The sequence below is a fragment of the Convolutriloba macropyga genome, chromosome 15 (assembly GCF_964194025.1).
Source record: "Convolutriloba macropyga chromosome 15, txConMacr16.3, whole genome shotgun sequence".
NCBI lineage: Eukaryota > Metazoa > Xenacoelomorpha > Acoela > Convolutidae > Convolutriloba > Convolutriloba macropyga.
Window position 1 is genome coordinate 2,050,216 of NC_134482.1, and position 19,005 is coordinate 2,069,220.

At 39.9% G+C, this 19,005-nt stretch overlaps 1 protein-coding gene across 1 annotated transcript in view; it reads left to right on the forward strand.

Moving 5' to 3' along the window:
• Positions 1–13,055: 13,055 nt before the first annotated feature.
• Positions 13,056–19,005, forward strand: part of LOC142354692 (uncharacterized) — a 361,988-nt gene continuing 356,038 nt past the window's right edge. The window contains exon 1 of the mRNA XM_075407054.1: positions 13,056–13,074. The gene's annotated coding sequence lies outside the window, so the exon portion shown is untranslated. The remainder of the gene's footprint in view (positions 13,075–19,005) is intronic.

Below are 19,005 nucleotides of genomic sequence, written 5' to 3' on the forward strand. Positions count from 1 at the left end.
CGTCATCGCTTTAACTGAAACTTGGTTGACAGCTGACATCAGCGATAGTGAACTTTTCCTGCAAAATTAACAGCTTTACAGAAGCGAAAGAAATGCAAATCTGAAGAGCAAACATGGAGGTGTAATGATTGGCGTGCGGAACAACATTACTTCTTTCCCAATTGATGTTTAGAATCTGAATGACAAACTAACGTCTGCGTTTGAAGGTTCGCTCATAACTGTTAATGACGAAAAGGTACTAATTTTGTGTTTGTATAACCCTCCTAGTAACAGCAAATACCGAGTCACAATTGACGAATTCAACTCTTTCTTCTGCTTTCTAGACAACGATGAGTGGAGAGAGATAAAGGTCATAGTAGTAGGAGATTTTAATCTTCCTTCTGTCAATTGGAAAACACTAGAGTCAGCCGACTTATATGAGAAACAGTTGGTCGATCTATTTGATTGCCAAAATTTTATTCCCTTGGTTTTCTTTCCCACTTGTGGTAAAAACATACTCGATCAAATTTTCGTTGATGATGACAGCATAGTTATCGACGTCAATTGCGACGACAAAACTTATAGTTTATCTGATCACATACCTATATTAGATCTTGACCTGAGTCCTGCTAAGAACGAGAAAACCGAATTGCACAAAATTTTGAGCTTCTGTAATTGCGATTACGTTGGTCTGAAGAAAAATCTAAGTCTTAACCACTTTAATCCTATTTGTTATAGCAACTGCGATCGGATGCTCAGCGAGTGGTATCATTGGTTATTCGAGGTGATCACAAAATTCACACCAAGACGGAGTAAGCATAGATCAAATTTGCCACCCTGGATCACGCCTGCGACATCACATCTAAAGAAAAAGCTTAACACGCTACAGAGAAAACAGAATTCACTAGCCAACAAGGATTCGTTGAGACTCAAGATAGAAACGTCGGGAAACAGTCTAGCAGAAGCCGTAGACCTAGACCAGAAAATTACGAATCAAAGCTTTTCAACTCACGAAATTCTCAAGCCATGTATAAGTATTTTAAAAGCTTACGAAAACGACCGTCCGTTCCGCCACAGGTTAAATGGAACAAAGACGTAGCAAACTGTGATGCTGAAAGAGCCTCTCTGTTAAATAAATACTTCTGTTCAGTTTTCACCGTGTCATCGGTCTTCAAAAACAGTTTGAATGAAAATAGAATTTTGAACAATTTTACTGTGACGGAAGAAGCAATAGTTGAATTTCTTGGGTCATTAGACGTATCAAAGTCATGTGGGCCTGATAACCTGCCTGCAGTTGTCCTCAGGAACTGCACAAAAGAACTTACGAAATCCATCTTTAAGTTGTTCAGAAGTTTTAGGCGCCTTGAAACCTATCCTAGTGCATGAAAAATAGGAGGAGCAGTTAGCCCAATTTTCATGAAAAAAAGATCTAAAGCAGATGTGGTAAATTATCGTCCTGCGACACTATTATGCATTGTCTCGAAAGTTCTAGAAAGATTGTTGTATGGCTCAATTGTCAATTTTTTCAAAGGACTCATAACTGACCCACAGTACGGTTTTCGTGAAAGAAGATCAGTTATTCGTCAAATGATAACCTGCTTAGATAAGATATACAAATTCTGTTCTGCGAAAATTGAGAAAATAGCTCACTTCTCTTTGACTTTTCCAAAGCTTTCGACCAAATTGATCATGGAATACTCTTACGCAAGATCAATTGCATTGGAATAGGTGGCAAGCTGTCCGAGATTTTAAAGAGTTACCTGAGCGACAGACTGCAATACGTGAAAAATGGAAATCTAAAATCCAAGAATTCGCCGGTCACCTCGGTTGTACCTCAGGGCTCAATACTTGGGCCCCTACTTTTTCTTATTTTCATTAATGACTTACCTGAAACTGTTTCCAACTCCAAAGTCTTTCTTTTTGCTGACGATCTCAAATTATTGTATAATGAAAATCTCGGAGACGCACACGGAATCAAACAGGATCTAGATTCAATATTGCGTTGGAGTTACGAAAATAACATCAGCTTCAATTTATCGAAATGTCAGTACATAAACTTCAATATCAAGTCAAGATTAAGTCCGGTTTTGGGTCAATGGTCGCTGGAACAATCGAGAACTGTGGAGGACCTTGGTATCACTATGAACAGCCTCACTTGGAAGGAACATGTAGAATTGCGGACTCGGAAAGCCAACAAATTCTTCCACCGAATTAAAAGAAAGACATCATATCTCCTGACGGTTACGGCAAAACTAAATCTTTATAAGAGTACGCTTATTCCAATCCTAATATATGGATCTAACTGTTACATGCCTTCAAAATCTGACATTCGACTCTTTGAAAAAACTCAAGAAAAAGTTTCGGAATGGATCCTACCGAACCTTAATTATTGCGAACGACTGAGATCCCTGAACTTATTACCTCTCAACTATTACATCGTGCTAACAGATCTTCTCTTGCTATCGAAATTGGTGAACAATTATTATGCGTTCAACATCAGCGAGCATAATAATATTGTGCAAAGACGGTCAAGTTTTTGGTTTGTGTGACCTGAAATCAAAAAAGGATTTCAGCGGTCAAATTTCTTCTATCGAACCACATATAGAGCAAATATCATTGATTCAAATGTTAAATTCTTTCAACCAGTCGGAAATAAAAAATCGAATCTTAAACTTGATGTGTAAGTACTTCAATATTTATTTCAGCATCGAAAATTCGTGTTCCATGACATTTATCTGTCTCTGCGAAAAATGTCGGTCCTCAAACAAAATAAACTTAACAAATTTAAACTAGTATGACTCATCTATTTATATAAATTTTGCGGGAGCAGTCCCTCACGTTTGTGGAAGCCATAATAATAATAATACTTAACACTTATATCCTTACAAATTCAATATTAATTCTAGGTGCTCTTACTTTATCTTTTGCACATGTTCAAGCTGTAAAGATTTAGTGAGTTTATGCTAACTTTTACCATTATTGGTACTCCGGTATTGGAGAATTAAGTCTTTTCTCTTTCTCTCTCTACAGAAGGGTTCTAATTGATTCTATTCCTCAAATTTTTTTCAAAACCTTATTCAGAAAAGAATAAATGCAAACAAAGAAAAATTGATGTGCAGAAAGCAACATTTTGTCCGATTATCTTTGCTTGCACCACTGCAGCGTGTGTGTGTTAATCGGGGTCCGCTCTCCCGATCCAGGTGTTCCAAAGATTAAGCGCTATATTTGGGTTTTTCGAGGTATCACTCCAGTCAGGTTGTTTTTGTCTGACGTCGTCTGGGACAGGGCAGTTTAGCATGATGTGTTCAAACGTTTCTGGCCCTTCTTCACATCCTCTGCACTGCTCTGTCTCGCATTTTCCCGTCTTTTGTCTCCAGTATCGTAGCTCCGGATGACGGCTAAAACGCAGCCTACTGATTTTCAATTGTTGCTTTCGGCTCAGGTTGTCATCCATGCCCCTTCTTATAGGTGCCTCTTCCCTCAGATGCCTGTAGATGGTTATCTTAGCAGTGTCATGGGGGTTTCCGGCAGTCTGTTCCAAATTACTCCCCAGTTCTGCTAGTTTATCAGCTTTTTCGTTTCCGTCTATCCTCACATGACTTGGGTATAAGATCAGGAGCGGGGTTATCCTTCTACCGTTGTATTCATTGATGAGTGATATTACGTGTTCTTCCAGGTGGCTCTTGGGGAATTTTTTTGTGGAAGAGTTGTTCCATTCGATTAACCACAGTGAGCGAAACAGTTCTGACTCTGAGCTATTTCAGTGGGTATTTCTCTAAGCAGGTCTTTAGAGCTATGTTCAGGTCTACTAACTCGGCCTGAAACGCTGTACGCTGTTACTCCAAGTGGCTTTGAGTAAAAGATCTTGACGAGGGTTTGGCGCCTCCGGACATCTGTAGCTTTACTCCGCCAGTTTTTCTTAGCGGTCCGCTGTTGTACTTGCTTTTCGGCTATGTCCCTTCTGGGGTTTGTACTTTTTAGCCGAAGCGATTTGTCGAATGCAATTGCGCTTGTTGAGTGGCGGTACGTTGAATGGTACTGAGCTCTGCTTCGTTCAGTACTTCCTGGACAAAGGTTGTCTTCAGCTGCCCCGTGTTGGCTCGAGCTGCAAATCTATGGCTCTTTTCAGGCTCTTCAATGCTTGTTTTTGATATCCACGGTTGCCAGGCCAGTCCAGAGTACTGAATTACCGTTCTCCTTTTTGCGATGTAGGTGCCGTGCAGCGTGGACTTGTCGTAGCCCCAGTCAGGACCGCGATGATGGTGAGAACTCTGCTTCGATTGATCACTTTCTTCCTAACAACCCTGATATGAGTTGAATTTTAGTTGACCGTCACATGTAACGCCCAGGAATTTCGGATTCTCTGTTTGTTTCACTCTCGTTCCGCCAATGCACAAGTTCAGTTCCTGTTTGCTTTCTTTAGTGTTGGTAAAAAAAGAAGCTGCTTTTACATTTCTCTTTCTTGATGCAGAGTTTTCCTTTGAGGCTACGTTGATTAACATGGTCAAGTGTTTGCTGCACTTTCTGGCTGGCAACTCCGATGTCTCCGTTTCGGGCATAGACAGCAATATCATCGGCGAAGAGGCTCTTGGGTGCGTCTTCTAATCCTTTTTTGATGTCGTCTCTGTAGATCAAGAAAAAGATGGGGCTGATAACTGATCCTCGGGGAACTCCCTGTTTGAAAGTCTTTGTCTTACTTCGGCTGTTCCCGAACTGGACATAAACGAGGCGGTTGCCGACCAGTTTTTGATCCACCGCAACATCTGCCAACTGAAGCTTTTTTGGTCAATTCCCACAGCAGCGCACCTCTCCATACGGTGTTGTATGCTATGCTGTCGTCAATCAACGGAAGAACCGTCCACTTTATGAGTTTTTACTGGAAGCCATCACTAATCTGCTGTGAGAGTCATATCAGCTGGTCGTCTGCCAATCTCCAATCCCGAAAGCTTGCTTGATCTTCGCACTGTAGATTAGTGGTCTCTAGGTGATGCTTCATTCTTTCACAGATCATTCGCTCCATGACTTGGCCAATAATCGACGTTAAATTAATGAGCCTACACGACTCTAGATTCCCTAAAGTCATGTTTTCTTTGGGATGGGTCGTATATCCGCTGTTCGCCACACTTGGGGGGCTATACTTTGGTTTCACACTGTGTTGAAGAGGCCCAGCAGTGTTTTTTCTGCTACTGGTCCCAGTTCTTTAATCATTTTCGGATGCATGTGGTTGGGCCCGGAAGCTTTGTTTGGCTTCAACTCTGACAATGCTGCTTCCATTTCTTTCATTTGACGCTTTTTAATTTGCCGTTTTTGTCTTCAGAAAATCATTTGTTGTTCATTTGGGCCATCTGTCCTCCTTCCGTAGCGTCAGGATGCTGACTAACTTGTATTAGCTGGTAAAGGCGTTTGCTTTCTCTCTCTCTCTCTCTCTCTCTCTCTCTCTATCTGTCTGTCTCACAGATACTTTCATTGTGTAGAGGGGTTTTTCCTTTGCTGAAAATCCGAGTGCCATTTTGGATGTTGCGCACCATGTTCCATATCTCTGTTGCGTTTTTTGTCTCCTCGACTTTCCTCCTTCAAATGTTCCGCCTATACACTGTCATGTCATCAGAGTTTTAACTGACGTCATCGCTTTAACTGAAACTTGGTTGACAGCTGACATCAGCGATAGTGAACTTTTCCTGCAAAATTAACAGCTTTACAGAAGCCAAAGAAATGGAAATCTGAAGAGCAAACATGGAGGTGTAATTATTAGCGTGCGGAACAACATTACTTCTTTCCCAATTGATGTTTAGAATCTGAATGACAAACTAACGTCTGCGTTTGAAGGTTCGCTCATAACTGTTAATGACGAAAAGGTACTAATTTTGTGTTTGTATAACCCTCCTAGTAACAGCAAATACCGAGTCACAATTGACGAATTCAACTCTTTCTTCTGCTTTCTAGACAACGATGAGTGGAGAGAGATAAAGGTCATAGTAGTAGGAGATTTTAATCTTCCTTCTGTCAATTGGAAAACACTAGAGTCAGCCGACTTATATGAGAAACAGTTGGTCGATCTATTTGATTGCCAAAATTTTATTCCCTTGGTTTTCTTTCCCACTTGTGGTAAAAACATACTCGATCAAATTTTCGTTGATGATGACAGCATAGTTATCGACGTCAATTGCGACGACAAAACTTATAGTTTATCTGATCACATACCTATATTAGATCTTGACCTGAGTCCTGCTAAGAACGAGAAAACCGAATTGCACAAAATTTTGAGCTTCTGTAATTGCGATTACGTTGGTCTGAAGAAAAATCTAAGTCTTAACCACTTTAATCCTATTTGTTATAGCAACTGCGATCGGATGCTCAGCGAGTGGTATCATTGGTTATTCGAGGTGATCACAAAATTCACACCAAGACGGAGTAAGCATAGATCAAATTTGCCACCCTGGATCACGCCTGCGACATCACATCTAAAGAAAAAGCTTAACACGCTACAGAGAAAACAGAATTCACTAGCCAACAAGGATTCGTTGAGACTCAAGATAGAAACGTCGGGAAACAGTCTAGCAGAAGCCGTAGACCTAGACCAGAAAATTACGAATCAAAGCTTTTCAACTCACGAAATTCTCAAGCCATGTATAAGTATTTTAAAAGCTTACGAAAACGACCGTCCGTTCCGCCACAGGTTAAATGGAACAAAGACGTAGCAAACTGTGATGCTGAAAGAGCCTCTCTGTTAAATAAATACTTCTGTTCAGTTTTCACCGTGTCATCGGTCTTCAAAAACAGTTTGAATGAAAATAGAATTTTGAACAATTTTACTGTGACGGAAGAAGCAATAGTTGAATTTCTTGGGTCATTAGACGTATCAAAGTCATGTGGGCCTGATAACCTGCCTGCAGTTGTCCTCAGGAACTGCACAAAAGAACTTACGAAATCCATCTTTAAGTTGTTCAGAAGTTTTAGGCGCCTTGAAACCTATCCTAGTGCATGAAAAATAGGAGGAGCAGTTAGCCCAAATTTCATGAAAAAAAGATCTAAAGCAGATGTGGTAAATTATCGTCCTGCGACACTATTATGCATTGTCTCGAAAGTTCTAGAAAGATTGTTGTATGGCTCAATTGTCAATTTTTTCAAAGGACTCATAACTGACCCACAGTACGGTTTTCGTGAAAGAAGATCAGCTATTCGTCAAATGATAACCTGCTTAGATAAGATATACAAATTCTGTTCTGCGAAAATTGAGAAAATAGCTCACTTCTCTTTGACTTTTCCAAAGCTTTCGACCAAATTGATCATGGAATACTCTTACGCAAGATCAATTGCATTGGAATAGGTGGCAAGCTGTCCGAGATTTTAAAGAGTTACCTGAGCGACAGACTGCAATACGTGAAAAATGGAAATCTAAAATCCAAGAATTCGCCGGTCACCTCGGTTGTACATCAGGGCTCAATACTTGGGCCCCTACTTTTTCTTATTTTCATTAATGACTTACCTGAAACTGTTTCCAACTCCAAAGTCTTTCTTTTTGCTGACGATCTCAAATTATTGTATAATGAAAATCTCGGAGACGCACACGGAATCAAACAGGATCTAGATTCAATATTGCGTTGGAGTTACGAAAATAACATCAGCTTCAATTTATCGAAATGTCAGTACATAAACTTCAATATCAAGTCAAGATTAAGTCCGGTTTTGGGTCAATGGTCGCTGGAACAATCGAGAACTGTGGAGGACCTTGGTATCACTATGAACGACAGCCTCACTTGGAAGGAACATGTAGAATTGCGGACTCGGAAAGCCAACAAATTCTTCCACCGAATTAAAAGAAACACATCATATCTCCTGACGGATACGGCAAAACTAAATCTTTATAAGAGTACGCTTATTCCAATCCTAATATATGGATCTAACTGTTACATGCCTTCAAAATCTGACATTCGACTCTTTGAAAAAACTCAAGAAAAAGTTTCGGAATGGATCCTACCGAACCTTAATTATTGCGAACGACTGAGATCCCTGAACTTATTACCTCTCAACTATTACATCGTGCTAACAGATCTTCTCTTGCTATCGAAATTGGTGAACAATTATTATGCGTTCAACATCAGCGAGCATAATAATATTGTGCAAAGACGGTCAAGTTTTTGGTTTGTGTGACCTGAAATCAAAAAAGGATTTCAGCGGTCAAATTTCTTCTATCGAACCACATATAGAGCAAATATCATTGATTCAAATGTTAAATTCTTTCAACCAGTCGGAAATAAAAAATCGAATCTTAAACTTGATGTGTAAGTACTTCAATATTTATTTCAGCATCGAAAATTCGTGTTCCATGACATTTATCTGTCTCTGCGAAAAATGTCGGTCCTCAAACAAAATAAACTTAACAAATTTAAACTAGTATGACTCATCTATTTATATAAATTTTGCGGGAGCAGTCCCTCACGTTTGTGGAAGCCATAATAATAATAATACTTAACACTTATATCCTTACAAATTCAATATTAATTCTAGGTGCTCTTACTTTATCTTTTGCACATGTTCAAGCTGTAAAGATTTAGTGAGTTTATGCTAACTTTTACCATTATTGGTACTCCGGTATTGGAGAATTAAGTCTTTTCTCTTTCTCTCTCTACAGAAGGGTTCTAATTGATTCTATTCCTCAAATTTTTTTCAAAACCTTATTCAGAAAAGAATAAATGCGAACAAAGAAAAATTGATGTGCAGAAAGCAACATTTTGTCCGATTATCTTTGCTTGCACCACTGCAGCGTGTGTGTGTTAATCGGGGTCCGCTCTCCCGATCCAGGTGTTCCAAAGATTAAGCGCTATATTTGGGTTTTTCGAGGTATCACTCCAGTCAGGTTGTTTTTGTCTGACGTCGTCTGGGACAGGGCAGTTTAGCATGATGTGTTCAAACGTTTCTGGCCCTTCTTCACATCCTCTGCACTGCTCTGTCTCGCATTTTCCCGTCTTTTGTCTCCAGTATCGTAGCTCCGGATGACGGCTAAAACGCAGCCTACTGATTTTCAATTGTTGCGTTCGGCTCAGGTTGTCATCCATGCCCCTTCTTATAGGTGCCTCTTCCCTCAGATGCCTGTAGATGGTTATCTTAGCAGTGTCATGGGGGTTTCCGGCAGTCTGTTCCAACTTACTCCCCAGTTCTGCTAGTTTATCAGCTTTTTCGTTTCCGTCTATCCTCACATGACTTGGGTATAAGATCAGGAGCGGGGTTATCCTTCTACCGTTGTATTCATTGATGAGTGATATTACGTGTTCTTCCAGGTGGCTCTTGGGGAATTTTTTTGTGGAAGAGTTGTTCCATTCAATTAACCACAGTGAGCGAAACAGTTCTGACTCTGAGCTATTTCAGTGGGTATTTCTCTAAGCAGGTCTTTAGAGCTATGTTCAGGTCTACTAACTCGGCCTGAAACGCTGTACGCTGTTACTCCAAGTGGCTTTGAGTAAAAGATCTTGACGAGGGTTTGGCGCCTCCGGACATCTGTAGCTTTACTCCGCCAGTTTTTCTTAGCGGTCCGCTGTTGTACTTGCTTTTCGGCTATGTCCCTTCTGGGGTTTGTACTTTTTAGCCGAAGCGATTTGTCGAATGCGATTGCGCTTGTTGAGTGGCGGTACGTTGAATGGTACTGAGCTCTGCTTCGTTCAGTACTTCCTGGACAAAGGTTGTCTTCAGCTGCCCCGTGTTGGCTCGAGCTGCAAATCTATGGCTCTTTTCAGGCTCTTCAATGCTTGTTTTTGATATCCACGGTTGCCAGGCCAGTCCAGAGTACTGAATTACTGTTCTCCTTTTTGCGATGTAGGTGCCGTGCAGCGTGGACTTGTCGTAGCCCCAGTCAGGACCGCGAGGATGGTGAGAACTCTGCTTCGATTGATCACTTTCTTCCTAACAACCCTGATATGAGTTGAAGTTTATTTGACCGTCACATGTAACGCCCAGGAATTTCGGATTCTCTGTTTGTTTCACTCTCGTTCCCCCAATGCACAAGTTCAGTTCCTGTTTGCTTTCTTTAGTGTTGGTAAAAAAAGAAGCTGCTTTTACATTTCTCTTTCTTGATGCAGAGTTTTCCTTTGAGGCTACGTTGATTAACATGGTCAAGTGTTTGCTGCACTTTCTGGCTGGCAACTCCGATGTCTCCGTTTCGGGCATAGACAGCAATATCATCGGCGAAGAGGCTCTTGGGTGCGTCTTCTAATCCTTTTTTGATGTCGTCTCTGTAGATCAAGAAAAAGATGGGGCTGATAACTGATCCTCGGGGAACTCCCTGTTTGAAAGTCTTTGTCTTACTTCGGCTGTTCCCGAACTGGACATAAACGAGGCGGTTGCCGACCAGTTTTTGATCCACCGCAACATCTGCCAACTGAAGCTTTTTTGGTCAATTCCCACAGCAGCGCACCTCTCCATACGGTGTTGTATGCTATGCTGTCGTCAATCAACGGAAGAACCGTCCACTTTATGAGTTATTACTGGAAGCCATCACTAATCTGCTGTGAGAGTCATATCAGCTGGTCGTCTGCCAATCTCCAATCCCGAAAGCTTGCTTGATCTTCGCACTGTAGATTAGTGGTCTCTAGGTGATGCTTCATTCTTTCACAGATCATTCGCTCCATGACTTGGCCAATAATCGACGTTAAATTAATGAGCCTACACGACTCTAGATTCCCTAAAGTCATGTTTTCTTTGGGATGGGTCGTATATCCGCTGTTCGCCACACTTGGGGGGCTATACTTTCGTTTCACACTGTGTTGAAGAGGCCCAGCAGTGTTGTTTCTGCTACTGGTCCCAGTTCTTTAATCATTTTCGGATGCATGTGGTTGGGCCCGGAAGCTTTGTTTGGCTTCAACTCTGACAATGCTGCTTCCATTTCTTTCATTTGACGCTTTTTAATTTGCCGTTTTTGTCTTCAGAAAATCATTTGTTGTTCATTTGGGCCATCTGTCCTCCTTCCGTAGCGTCAGGATGCTGACTAACTTGTATTAGCTGGTAAAGGCGTTTGCTTTCTCTCTCTCTCTCTCTCTCTCTCTATCTGTCTGTCTCACAGATACTTTCATTGTGTAGAGGGGTTTTTCCTTTGCTGCAAATCCGAGTGCCATTTTGGATGTTGCGCACCATGTTCCATATCTCTGTTGCGTTTTTTGTCTCCTCGACTTTCCTCCTTCAAATGTTCCGCCTATACACTGTCATGTCATCAGAGTTTTGATCCTTGTGTTTGCTTCTGTGACTCATTTGGCTTTTGGTCTCGGTCCGGCTTGAGACTGTCTCTATTCGCAATGGCTTCCTTGACTTCCTTTGTGAGCCAGATTCACTTAGTAGGGCCTACTTTCTTCAGTCCGATGTTTCTGTAGCCAGCATCGAGTATGGCGTCTATGAACAGTTTTTTCGCTTCTGTTAGGATTGATGCCTATATCTGTTTAATCGCATATTCCATATCTTCTCCATATCCTCCGGGAATGACTTCCAGTCGGCATCCTTCCAATCACAAATGAAGCGGTCGTTAGTTTCCTGAGCTGCTGATCTGATGTGTACTGTGGTTACTCACTGCTTGTGATCAGAGTTATGGGAAATCAGTACCTAAAATTTGCTTCGCTCCCAGTTCCAGGGACGGCATATTGCGATGTCGGGCGCTGTGTTGGAGTCTGTTCGCGGATCTTCACTTGTAGGTTCTCCTGTATTCTTCACATACAGTCCGTGGGTAAACAGCTGATCGGCCAGGTTTTTTCCTCTTGCGTCTGCTTGTCGGTCCTCTTAGATCCCATAGCTCGTGGTGGGTGTATTAATGTCTTCTATCAGTATTCTGTTCAGGCGGGGTCCTAGTTGTATCTCGTCGCCAGTACCTGTCTGCTGTAGCAGGCTCAAGTTTGTTGGGTATTAGATACTACTGATGATGAGAGGGCCTTCCTGCGTTGCAATTTCCACTGAATTGTCTTCCAGTCGTGTTGTGATTGTGTGAGAGCTTTTGCTTTGCTGGAGCTGGCAAATCAGCTTCAAAAATGGCCAGACAACTGGCATCAAAGCTCAATGCAGGCAAACAGGAGCAAGGAGGACATATATGCTGAAATCATGTCACATCTAAAAACAGAAATCAGCTCTGTTCTCCTAAGCAGGTTCATCATCTGTATTAGTAGTAATAGTAGACTAGGATTTATAGTTTAATCAGTGTTTATTACCCATTCAGCTGTCAAAGTATGTTTGTCTCTGATGGATAATGTGGTTTCTAAATTTGCACAATGAGCCAGGTACATTTTTTTCCTCTGTTATATACTTAAGTTAAGAGAAATGAACCGTACATTATTGTAAAAAGAGGTAACTGAGGCTTACTATAAAACAAGTGTAAGCAATGTGTGAAAGCACAAATTGTTTTCAATTAAGCTTAACTCAGAACAGGTTCCTATCAGCTTAGATCACGCCTTTCGCAAGCTAGTTAATATTTTCTTCTGTAGTCTCTCAAAAGTCCATCAAATAGAAAGCGCCGAATTCTATCCTTATTGTATGCTCAACAAAATAATGTTAACAGAACCTCAAATCAATAACCTGTTAAATCACCTAGAATTAAGTTAAGCCATTCGCCCAGACGGTCTAGGAAACTTGCCTCAAAGACATTTATCACTGTCTCTAACGAATTTTTTATCTTTAATCTTTCAAACGTTTACTAATAAAAGTATATATCCATCTCAGTGGAAGATGAGCAAGGTTGTCTTATTTTAAAAGATGGATAAGAAAATCAATTAAACAGATATCGTCCGATAAGTATATTAACATGCCTGTACAAAGTATATAAAAATATTCTCCTTAATTATAACTTAGTAATAGTGGAAGAGCACCATCACCAATCGCAATTCGATCTTCGCAAAAAGAAGTCTTCTATTTTGAAGGTTATAGCTCATCTCCACAAAATATACAAGCTCCTTAACCAACAAGCTATATTTGACCTATCGGTACTTTTTGTAGATTCGAAAAGGCTTTCGACTGTGTGCCCCCTAAACTGCTAAATAGAAAATTACACAGCAAAAGTTGGGACGTAAGATAGTCAGCTAAAATGAGACAATATGCTAGGAAAAAAATTTTGTGATAAACTTATTAAATAGTATAGTTTCATATCAAATGCGCATTGGGCTGAAATCGACCCCGTTTAACCTGGCCCTCCCTGCCCGGAGTCTCGCCCTCCCGGCCCGAGGTGAAAGCTGATCTTCCATCTCGTTGGAGCCCGTTCGCTTAACCAAATCAAAGAATTAGAGAAGCAGAAGAAATTTTTCAAGAATGTCATTGCTATTTGCTATTTGCGGGCTGAGCGTGAACCAAAACACTAAGAATTCAGAGAAGATTGTGCAAAATTTGGACCTGTCAGAGTCAAACGGTGTCGTACAGTGGCACGATCTAAAAAATAACTATATCTTCATACACTTCAGCAACAGTTTCATTGTCTATCCTACACAGCGGATCCAAAACTTGCTCACTTTCCAACCCCCAATCATTGCTGTATTCAAAATTCAACGAACAGGAACTCATAACATCCTAAAAGGGCTAAAATAGTCAGAGCTCGATATCATCAACGTCGAGGAACAACTATCTATCAAAGAGGAGAATCGAGTGCCTAAAGTCTAGCTTCCAGTTGGCGCAAGCTTTGCTTAGTGCTAATGAAACGGACTTTGCTGGCGCGAGAGTTCTTAGTGCCTCGATATAACTTAATCTACTTGAGCAGCCTGTCTTCTCCCTTTGTCTACTCACCAATGCCCTAACACAAACATAGCACTAGATTGAACTCGTTACAGTCTCTCTGTGGATCATGCCAACTAGAATGCAAGGATGGAAAGCTCCGGTGGTTTCTTTCCGTTAATTGGATTCTGCACTGGCATCCCTGGTACTGCACTCACAATTATCTTCGATTCGAGTGGTCTCTTTTGGCTGTGCAAAAGTTGTGAACAAATTGGAAAGGAACGCCTAACCCAGGAGCAGCCATCATTTCTAAAAAAAAATGACATGTCCAAAGTAATCGAGCGAAAATTGGAGGATCGCAGGGACCAGAAGTCAAACTTATAGGGAACAGAATGCTGCTAATCGAGAAAAAAATAGCAAAAAAAAGTTGATAAATTTCTTTCGAAAATTTTCAAAGGATCTGACTAGTCACAGGTGGTGCAATGGAACATCTTAACTGTAAAGATTTACAATAAATCTTGACAGAGACAATGGAAGGAGACAAAACAGAAAATGACTACAAAACGAAAAAAGGAAACTATTGTCATCATTCATCGCGCCGAGAATGAAAAGGAAACTGCGAAATAGAGAGCCGAACAAGATCTTAGCTTCTTCAACATTTTGACTTCAGTAGTGCTAAAGCTCGGAGACCTTGGAGCATTGAAAGCGGAGGACAAAGTAACAATGACAACGGATGATGGAGTGATAATAAAAAAGGAGAACGAAGAAACAGTGGCAACGGAAGAGGCTCCACAAAGAGCAGAACTCTGAAAATCGTTCTTCTTATTAAAGAGAAAAGAAACGTGCTTTTTCAAAATGTAAAAATAACTGAAGAACGCAACAGATCAATTTAAGTCGACTTCTCTAGCATATGACTTTTCACAACACGAGCGCAAAGAAATGCGGCAGGCAATCAAAAACACCAGAGACAGATAGAGAAGATTCAAAAAACTTCATTTATCGGCTGAGAGGACCTCCAGGAAAAAAGGAGGTACTGAGAATTAAGATACACCCGACGGTACCGAGAAAGTAGAACAAAGAAGCACCCGACGAGCAAGAGTCGAAAATCCAGCAAAGCTAAAAATTAAGTTCAGCAATACGGATTTCATGACGAACAAGAAGGGGGAAATCAAAGCAAGACTAGATGCTTCAAAACCCTCAATTTTTAGTATTCAAGAAGCTGAACCGAAGAAAACTGCTATCAGACTGGAAGCAGTAGACTTCTTTCAATGAGTACGAGTCTTACTGTTCACCGCTGCTGAACCAACAGAATGAATGAGAAACAATCATTTAAGTCATGAAAGGAGCCCGGGTTCAGGAGTAGACTTCTCAATACCAGGTCCTAATTCTGAGATGCCGTTTTTCTCGAAATAAACGCAGAAAAAACAAGGAAGTCGCCCTGGGGTCGGTTTACAGTCATTGGAAAGCATCAGAAGAGGAACACAAGGGTTTTGAAAAGGTCCTACAAGAAATCCACTTGGCTAACAATCACGTAGTGGCAATCAGAGACTTTAAATTGCCAAAAATTGATTCGTCAACTCTCTCAAGACTGGACTAGATGACTGGACTAGATACTTGACAGAGGAGGAGCCATTGCTCGTAATTATTGCAAATTTCAAAAAAATTTTTGACAAACTGCCTCACAAAAGACTCCTAGATAAGAGTGGTCATACGAAATTGGAGGAAAAGTCTTTAGATGGATCAAATCCTTCCTAAGTGACCGGAAACAGCATGTCAGGGTAAACAAGCCATCAAAAGTTGAAACGCGATTTCAAAAATTACGCGCCGCAAGGTAGCGTCCTAGTACCAATCCTCTTCGCTATCTTCAAAAATTATCTACCAGATTGTGTTCGGTGCCCAGTCTAAATGTTTGAAGACGAAACAAAGATTTTCAATGAAGTCAGCTCCTTTGTGGACGGTGAGTTGCTCCATCAAGACCTGGTTGCCCTGAAGGATTGGAGCAAGAAGTGGTTTCCTCTTTTCCACCCGGAGAAAGCCAAAGTCCTACATCTAGGTAAAAGCAGAGTAGTTGGTAGGAAAAACTGTGCAGAGAACAAACGTCTAGAGACGATCGAAAAATACATTACAGTTGTGGAACTTGAAATTACGTTTGACAAAAAATTGGAATGTACATTGTCAAAAAGGTGAACATTGCAAACAAGTTCTTCAGCCTCATCAGGAGAACTTTCACCAGCTTAACTGTGAACAAATTGAGATACCTCTTTAGATCCTTGGTTATTCCTCCCCTCGAATACGCAACGCCGGTGTGGAATCCTCGAGGGGAAAAACTATTAAAATCATTGAAAATTTTCAAAGTAGAGCAACAAAAAAATTCCTGAACCGAAGGGACAGAGTTATTCAGAGAGAAAGAGAGACTCAGAGCACTCGACATGCCAACTCTTTTCTACCAACGAAAGAGAGGCGACGTGAGGATACGACCACAATATCTCAGCAGCACTTTTTCAAAGGGACACGAGCACTCGAACCAGATGACATTCGAAAAAAGTTTTTAATTCAAAAGAGCAACGGAAAACCGAGGAACAATTTTTTTACGGAAAGAATACTCATCACGTGGGATGAACTTCCTGAAGAAGTGATTGAAAGTGAAAATGTAAATTCTATCATAGTAATATTGGACAAATTCTGGAAAAACAAAACGTTTAAATTTGACCTAGAAAAATCTAATGTCCGGTAGGTGCATGTAGCAGAACAATTTGCTTGGAAAAGATGAGCTGTGAAAAGAAGACTTTCTGCTCACAGAAAAGAATTGACAAACTGGTGATGAACAGCAATAAGTCACAATCAATGACAAAAAAATGAAAATTAAGTTTTCCCTAATGGCCTTACCGAGAGCGCTATACTGGGTCCACTATTTCCTATCATTTACATAGAAGATCTCCCTGAAATTGTAAATGAACAACTGTAATACGGCTGAGCGGACGACAATAAAGTGATTTCTACAGATCAGACAGCAATGAGCAACCCTTGCTGAAATATTGCATTGTGACGCTCTGTAAATTGCATTAGACTAAACAAAGGAAAAAGCACTCTAGAATAGCTCATTGATCAATGTGTTGAAAGCTTTTTTAGATCAATAAAACTGAATTTAGCTAAATGTTTTGATCTGAATAAATTTTTTCTTTAATTTGCTCAGTCAGTGAAGCTATGGCGTCAACAGCACTTAGTTTCCACCGAAAACAATTTAGTCTCTCCAAATTATATTGTTTTGCTCAAAAACGTATAACTTTTTTAATACATATTTTTTTTTCAAAAGGTTTGCCAATGACTGGAGGAAGTGAGATTGATCTATAATTTTTGGTTTCAGTACAATTGCCGCCTTTGAATAAAAGCTCAATTTTCAAGGGGACACGAGCACTCGAACCAGAGGACATTCGAAAAAGTTGTTAACTCAAAAGAGCAACGGAAAACCGAGGATCAATTTCTTTAGGGAAAGAATACTCATCACGAAGGATGAATTTCCTGAAGAAGTGATTGAAAGTGAAAATGTAAATTCTTTCATAGCAAAATTGGACAAATTCTGGAAAAACAAAACGTTTAAATTTGACCTAAAAAAATCAAAATCTAATGTCCGGTAGGTGCATGTAGCAGAACAATTTGCTTGGAAAAGATGAGCTGTGAAAAGAAGACTTTCTGCTCACAGAAAAGAATTGACAAACTGGTGATGAACAGCAATAAGTCACAATCAATGAAAAAAAATGAAAATTAAGTTTTCCCTAATGGCCTTACCGAGAGCGCTATACTGGGTCCACTATTTCTTATCATTTACATAGAAGATCTCCCTGAAATTGTAAATGAACAACTGTAATACGGCTGAGCGGACGACAATAAAGTGATTTCTACAGATCAGACAGCAATGAGCAACCCTTGCTCAAATATTGCATTGTGACGCTCTGTAAATTGCATTAGACTAAACAAAGGAAAAAGCACTCTAGAATAGCTCATTGATCAATGTGTTGAAAGCTTTTTTAGATCAATAAAACTTAATTTAGCTAAATCTTTTGATCTGAATAAATTTTTTCTTTAATTTGCTCAGTCAGTGAAGCTATGGAGTCAACAGCACTTAGTTTCCACCGAAAACAAATTAGTCTCTCCAAATTATATTGTTTTGCTCAAAAACGTATAATTTTTTTAATTCATATTTTTTTTCAAAAGGTTTGCCAATGACTGGAGGAAGTGAGATTGATATATAATTTTTGGGTTCAGTGCAATTGCCGCCATTGAATAAAAGCTCAATTTTGGATACTTTAAGGCACTTTGGAAGCATGCAAAAATTCAGACACTCATTTAATAATGCTTCAAAGAGTGGAGTAATTGCTCAAGATACTTTTTTGAGGATAAAATATTGTATGTGGCGGCAGTCTCAACTAAACTCCGACGGGAGCAATCGCAGTGCGTCAAAAATGTTCATACTGATTGTTGGAAAAAGAAACATGGTTTTCGTTTTAGTTTTCATTTTTTATATTTCTGCTTTGTATCGAATATTTTTTTAATAAATATACTCCATTTTTTGCGGAAAAACTCTTACATATTTTAATGTTGCACCCGACGCTTTATTGAAGAACTCGAATAAAATTTTTTGTCATTGACTATGACTTTCATGGTCTCATTTGGTACAACTGCTTTTGTTTTTGCCTAATTACTTTTGGAAAGGTTTGCATTTTAATTGTTTTGAAAAACACTATTGTCCGGATTTTCGCGATAAAATCTTTGGAAAATTTTTATTTGCCACAATCTTTTTCAGGCGGCTCTCTCTCTCTCTCTAAGTGGTTTTGTGCTCTGAATCTATTTGAATCAAATTTTGGTAAATTCTCATCTAGTGTATCAGTCAAATCTTTTTTAGGTTTTTCGAACGTCTGATAAGAGGACCATTAGTTACCGTCATCGATAAATTCTTTTAAATTATTCCATCAAGATATTGTTAAGAAGATCGACAAGATTACAGTTCCTTTGTTCCGACCCGCTTTCATGTAAACACTTAGTGTCCAATGAATACGTTTTCAAGAGATCTTTTAAACGTTAGCGTTATTCTTTGTCAGTCTGAAAAAATGGAAATAGTGTGATCAGGAGATAAAGAGTTTGAAAAAGCTTGCAGCCCGTATTAATTTCGTACTCGAGGTTTTGCTTGTTGGTTTTATGTTTTCAACTAGCGAGAAGTATTTTCCAGAGTTGAATAATTCCGGCAGTTGGCAGTATTAAGCAAAAAAAATTTATTTTGAAGTCTCCACATGGTATATTCCTATCTTCAGGGTCAATTGGTAAGCTATTTAAAAAAGTTTCAAGAATTTGAAAATTAACCATTCT